Source organism: Protopterus annectens, chromosome 3.part0 (assembly GCF_019279795.1).
Source record: "Protopterus annectens isolate FY-2018-M chromosome 3.part0, PAN1.0, whole genome shotgun sequence".
NCBI classification, from domain to species: domain Eukaryota; kingdom Metazoa; phylum Chordata; order Ceratodontiformes; family Protopteridae; genus Protopterus; species Protopterus annectens.
Window position 1 is genome coordinate 412,183,020 of NC_056731.1, and position 6,978 is coordinate 412,189,997.

General features: G+C 37.5%; 1 pseudogene; it reads left to right on the plus strand.

Moving 5' to 3' along the window:
- Window positions 1-5,591: 5,591 nt before the first annotated feature.
- LOC122796852 lies at window positions 5,592-6,619 on the plus strand (annotated as a pseudogene).
- Window positions 6,620-6,978: the final 359 nt, after the last annotated feature.

Genomic DNA, 6,978 nt, shown 5'->3' on the forward strand with positions numbered 1-6,978 from the left:
GTGAGGGACACAACAGGGTGGAAAAACCATGACTGGGGATAGGAGGGATATTGGATGCCCATGACAATCAAACATGGGGACAGCAAGAAATTAGTCCTCACCCTTGGAACTGTCATCACGGTCCCCCTCCCCAGCTTGCTGTTGGAGCTCTTAACATTTTTGTTTGCCCAGCATTCCAGCCAGCATCTTCTCCATCTGGCTGAGGCATGCACTAATGATGATTTCCATGACCTCACATACCATAGGCATCTCTTAGTGGATGAAGAAAAAGATTAAGAGAAAAATTAGAGGCTAGAAAAATACTTCCACAAGAAAAACTGTCAGAAGCTTCAAATCAAAATTATGTTCATTAATATAACAGATGTATGAAAACATTATATAAACCAAGAAACCTTGGGCTGTTTGGAAAAAGAAGCAACCGAGGAAGTGCAAAAATATAGAGGACAAAATCTAGAGACTTTTAAAAGGTATGAAAAAGAAATATGGACATTGGAAAGAGAGATCTGATATGGTGAAATATCTATACAAAGGAGAAAGCTAAATTAATCAATAGAAAAAAGGCAACCTCAAAGATATTCAAAGAAAACTACAGGCAAAGGCATCCAGATACAGAAAATTTCACAATAAAAAATAAACAGTGAATGTAGAACAGAAGATTACTAAAGCAGAAGTTAAAAAAATTGAAGATGAAGTTATGGAATACTTGCAAAGTGAAGGATTTAGTGCAGAAAGTCTAACACCGGTTGCATCACAGTATGATGTAACAACGAGTCCCCAAAATAAGGAGAAACAGGAGGAGCAGGAGGCATTTGAAGAAGAAATATGGACATGGGAAAGAAAAAGAGATTTAATATGGTGCAACATTTATGCAAAAGAGAAAGCAAAACTAATCAATACAAAAAAGGGCAACACCAAAGATATTTGAAGAGAAGTACAGGCAAAGGCATCTGGACATGGGATATTTTACAATACAAAAAATAAGAATCAAAGAAGAAAAGTAGAAAATAGGATTAGTGATAGAGTAGTTAAAGAAATAGAAATTGAAGTTATGGATTACCTGCAAAGTGAAGGATTTAGTGTAGAAAATCTAACTCAGATAACATCACAAAAGGATATTGTAATGGATCCCCAAATTAAGGAGAAGCCAGTGGAGTGGGAAACATATGATTCGTTGCCTTATGAAGATACTTTGGAGTTTTCCATAGGAAACTGATACACATGTTCAGTTGGAGTTCCACAACAAGGGAAGGAACAGGAAACCTGGCAACTCTGACACAGTCAATGTTGTGGAGTGATAGATCAGTGAGTATGAAAGAGCAATGGATGACACAGGATGAAACTGAAGAGAATGTGGCATAGGAAGATGCTCTGGAACTTTCTATAGAATCCAAAAACAGACTGCTGAGAAGACAAACAAGGTGAAGGCACAATCTTTTATTCTTCCCATACAAAACTGTAAGTGCTTTTGCATTCATGATGAGCACGCTTCTTCAGACATAAAAGAAAACAGCACAACAAAGTTTAAATGGGAAAATCACTGATCATGTGATCACATCAATTAAACCAAAGCAAAATCTTAAAGGTATAAATATTCATGATGTCTATCTATTAAAATGGTTTAAGGGAGACTCTATCATTAACACCACATGATTTGTCCGACCTTTGACCCATCAAATTCACCATCATTCATAAACATGTTTACCTGAATTAGGTGCAATGATGTATACACATATATTTCTTTTATATATATATATATATATATATATATATATATATATATATATATATATATCTGTATATATATATATATATATATATATATATATATATATATATATATATATATATATATATATATATATATATATATATATATACATACATATACTTCCTAGACACTTTAAGTTACTTATATACATTTTTAATGATAGCTAGTACACACAGGTTTTATTAATGATGTGGTCTTATTAGCATGATTTTAATGTTTTATCTAGGGACATCATGAATATTTATACCTTTAAGATTTTGCGTTGGTTTAATTGATGTGATCACATGATCAGTGGTTTTCTTATTTAAACTTTGTTGTGCTGTTTTATTTTATGTCTGAAGAAACATTCTCATCACGAACGCGAAAGCGCTTGCAGTTTTATATGGGAAGAATAAAAGATTTTGCCTTCATCTTGTTTGTCTTTTCAGCGGTCTGTTTTTGGATTTAAACTTTTTCCATGAGAGACTTCATCCTTGGTTTTTCTGCTACTTACTTTCTATAAAATGCCTGCAGGAAATGGAGAACAAAAAGTGTGCCTTCAGTGTAGAAGAAAATGATCTAAGGGAAGAGTTGCTTGATTTAATAGACATGGATAGACATATTAAGATCAATGAAAGACATAGAATACAGAAAGTCAACAAACCCCCAAAAGTTAGAAGTTTGACAAAACAAATGAACACAGTAATTAGGGCTGTTCATACAGATTCATGTGATATAACAGAAGCAAATAGAATATACTACTGTGCAGCTAAATTAATAACAAATAAAGTCTTAACATCCTTGACCTGGACATTACTAACATGGCTCTACACCAATAGTCAACTCCTTCCTGGTTAGATCCAACCACAAACTAATCACCTTGGAAATCCAGCCTCCCTCCCCCCGCAAAGGTAACCACTATGAAAAACTTCTCCAAAGTTAAATTTGGGCTCCAAAAACAGAGGTGGCTAACTTCATGGCACCCATGCAAATGGAGAATAGTTGCATACTGCCCAATCATACACCAATGCACTGTATGAACATGTACACAAATGCATGGATCTCGCCATACCCAATAGAACCAAGATGCTCTCCTCCAAAAAAATGCAAGACAATCTGGTGGTCCTCTGCCATAAACAAACTCTACAACAGAAGGAGGAAACTGATGTGGAATAAGGTGAAGTCCCAAGACTGGAAAAACTCCCTTATCAGCCTCAACAAAAAGTTGAGATCCCACATCAAATCCTCTAAAGCTAGCTGTGAAAACAGAATTCCAGCAGATAGTAAAGACAAGCACAAGACCTTCTATAGTTATGTAAAGAATCTCCATGGCAATACCCAGATTTGCTCTGAGCTACAGCACAATGGTTCCTCTTATACCGAGCCAACAGATATTGCAAATATAATGTCTGACAGATTCAGTGTCAACTTTACCCTTCTCACAACCCCCAAAGGCCAATCACAATACCAGTAGATTGCCAGGCACCCAATATTACTGCTACATAGGTTAAAACAGCACTGTCCAAGGCCAAGAATACAGCTTCTATGGTACCTGACAATATCCCTGGCTGTGTTCAACATGACTACAGAGTGAACTGGCACCCCATCTTTGTGCTCTGTTCAATCACAGCCTAACCTCAGGCTTTGTCCCTACTGAATGGTGCACTTCTACAGTCATCTCTCTCCACAAAGGAGGAGTGACTACAGACCCTGGGAACTATCGTCCCATTAGCCTCTTGAGTCTGATATGCAAAGCTATGGAATGCATCATCATGGACCTAATAAATAAGGATATAGGGAATCTCCAAACTCTGGATCCCACACAGTTTGGTTTTTTGAAGGGTAGCTCATGCCTGCTTAACCTGGTTGACTTATTTGAGTCAGTCACCAGAGCTGTGGATGAAGACAAGGTGGTTCATACAGCCTACCTTGATCTGGCCAAGGCCTTTGATACCATTCCCCACTCAGGAATCATAGAAAAACTCACTAAGCTAGGCATCAACCCCTATATCACTAGGTGAGTTACAAACTGGCTCACAGATAGAACCCACACTGTGAAAGTAGCTGACAACAAGTCAGACTGCCGACCAGTCACAAGTGGAGTCCCACAGGGTTTGGTCCTGGTTCCTCTGCTGTTTGGTATCTACTTCTCTGAAGTCCAGGCCAACACAAAGGGACTCTGGCTGACAAAATTCGCAGACGATTGAAAGTTGGGCGCTATTATTAACTACAAAAGTGATGGTGACAGCCTACAGAAAGGCCTCACTGAGACCAATGACTGGTGTCAGATTCATGGCCTTAAGCTCAATGCCAAAAAATGTGTCGCCATCCCCTTTGGGAAAAACCCGGTTCCCATGAATTACCACATCGATGGTAGTCCACTGAACACAGAAGGCATTATAAGAGATCTGGGAACACAGGTTGACAGCAACCTCTCTTTTGACTACCACATTGCCACTGTGGTCAGAATGTCCTTCAATGTGCCACATCTCATTACTAAGGGTTTTGCATCCAAGAAGAAAGAGGTCATTGTCTCCCTCTATTCTTCCCTCATTAGGCCAGTCATCAAGTACAATGCCCCATTTGGCATGTACCTCACTAGACACCTGCAACAACTGGAGAGGCCACAAAAGTACCTCACAAAGAGGATCCTAGGCCTTAAACACTTGCCCTATATGGACAGACTCAAAAATCTCCAGCGATTCTCTGTCTCATATCACCTACTTAGAGGTGATCTCTGCTTGACTTCCAAAGCCATGTTTGACCCCGCTCTGTTAGAAATGCTACGTCTAAAGAAATCCCAATCCCTCCACACCACATGCTCCCAAGATCTCAACCTCATTACCACAATCAACAGAACATGTTGTAGGGACAGGTTCATAACCCAGAGACTGCCCATGCTATGGAATAGACTCCCCATACATGTCAAGCAGAGCAACTCACTGGCCCTTTTCAAGAGAAATCTTGAAGAGTGGATGGGAAATATAAAATTCACCCCAGGGATCACTCCAGTGGCTCTACTCAACAGAGGCACTGGGAACTAAGGTCGAGTAGCACAATGCCAGGGTAATCCTATGGGATAGGCTTGTAAAGGCTCTAGGGCCATTAGCCTAGTACACACCTATGAACCTATGAACACAAATATGTGCAAATAATAAACTAAAAACATCAGCACAGACAGAAAAGCATAGAATATATGCAGATAAATATAAAAAAGTACAAAATACATTTTATAGAGAATTGGGAAACAAGGCAAAAGGGATTGAAACACCACAAAAAAAGAAGAAACAGATACATTTTTGAAAAAATCTACGAAGATCCTGTGGAACATAGCAAAGATGCTAAATGGTTATAAGACATAAAAGAAAGAATAAGAAGTTCAAATGTACAGGATATGAAATGGAATGAAGTAATGGACAGGGAGACTGAAACAAAGTTAAAAAAAGCACCTAATTGGAAACCCCAGGCTCAGATGCAGTACCTAACTTATGGCTAAAATTATTAACATCTTTAAATGAAAATTTAGCCAAGAGTAAGCACTAGTTATAAGTGCACAACAAACAAACACCAGCCTGGTTAATAATAGGAAAAACAATACTCCTACTTAAGAGTGAACCTGCAAGCTATCCTAAAAACTATAGACCAATAACTTGCCTTCCAACAACATATAAACCATACACTGGAATTGATACTGACAGAGTTTAGAGTCATTTAGAAGAAAATGCAATCGTGGTATAGAGTATAGATTGTACTCTTCCAGTCCAGTAGGTGTCAGATCTCTGAAGTTGTCAGCTGTACGTTTAGGTGCTTTTTCTTTCAAATGTTTTCTTAGAGTTAACTAATTCTAGGTAAAGTTTATGCTATCCTCATTGACAATAAGCAGAAAGCAGTGTATGATGAACAGGGCATCGTGGATGAAGAATCTTCTTGTATCAGGTGTGATCAGGACTGGTACGACTACTGGAGATTACTCTTTAAAAATTTATTATTATTTATTTATTTATTTTATTTTACATTTGTTGACTGGGCTAGTCCAGCTGGATCAATGTCCATTTTCAGTGGAGGCCCGGGGAGAAAAGCTCCACAGATTAAAGCATGGTTATAGAAATACATGTAAAATAAACACCTATGATACAGGCAATGAGCAAAAATACAAAGATATTAGTTCAGGTCAGTTAATGCAAATCTAACAAAAAACAAATAATACCAACTATGTAATATCAATTATGTAATTAAAACAAAATAATTTTTTTTTTTTTTTTTTTGACAACAGTAGTAACAATAGAATCATAAAGTTATTTGTGATTAGAGAGAAATATTGCAGTGTTGAATAGATACATAAGATAGTAGAAAGATGAAAGTAGGTAAGATGAAAAGATAACAACAGATGACAAAGAATTTTGAAAAGACTTTCAAAGGTTATGAGGAAGAACTGGGTGATATTAAGAAAGCTTATTTGAAAGCTAAAGGTGACATGGACCAAATTGTGATGTCAGTGATGTGCCTTCAAGATGAGGAAGAACCACAGGTTAGGGATATTATACAGGAGGCAACTGACTCTGGAGATCTTCCTGCTTTTGTTGCTTTGTGAATGAGACTGAACAGAAACGTGCAGCAAGAAAAGGAAAAGCAGAAAAAGAAGCTAGAGAGGCAGAAAAACAAGCTAAGAAAGAAGCTAACAAGGCTGCAAAAGAAATGAAAAAGCATGGTCTTGATGATGACGATGACTCATTAAAAGCATTGATTCAGAAAAAGCAAGAAGATCGCGCAAAAGCGGCTGACAGTTTTCTAGCTGCCACGGAAGCAAAGTACTGTAAAACTTCTACCAAAGCAGGGAAGAAACCTGCTGTTTCAAAGAAAGGAAATAAATGATGGGCACTTTTTTTCTCTCCATTATCTGGATAAGTTAATCACATCTTACTCCTTCCATGAAGCTGTGACAGTCTGAGTTTACAGGAAGCTTGTTGAAAAGTGCATACTGATATACTAAAGTATTTATAACTGTTAGCTTAATTGGGTATGTAGAAGTGATGTAAGGCAAGATGAACTGTGAAATTAGAATCTCTCTGTGTGCTGCAGTTTGTTTTTGAGAAGATACACTAAGTGAGTGTGTTTCTATTGACCCAAGAGAATGATCTCAGATTGCTCTACTCTCATTAATTTTCATGGCCAAGGTATTTTGAGAGTGAGCTGTGTTCTCGCGTTGCTTTATACCATTTAATTTTTATACC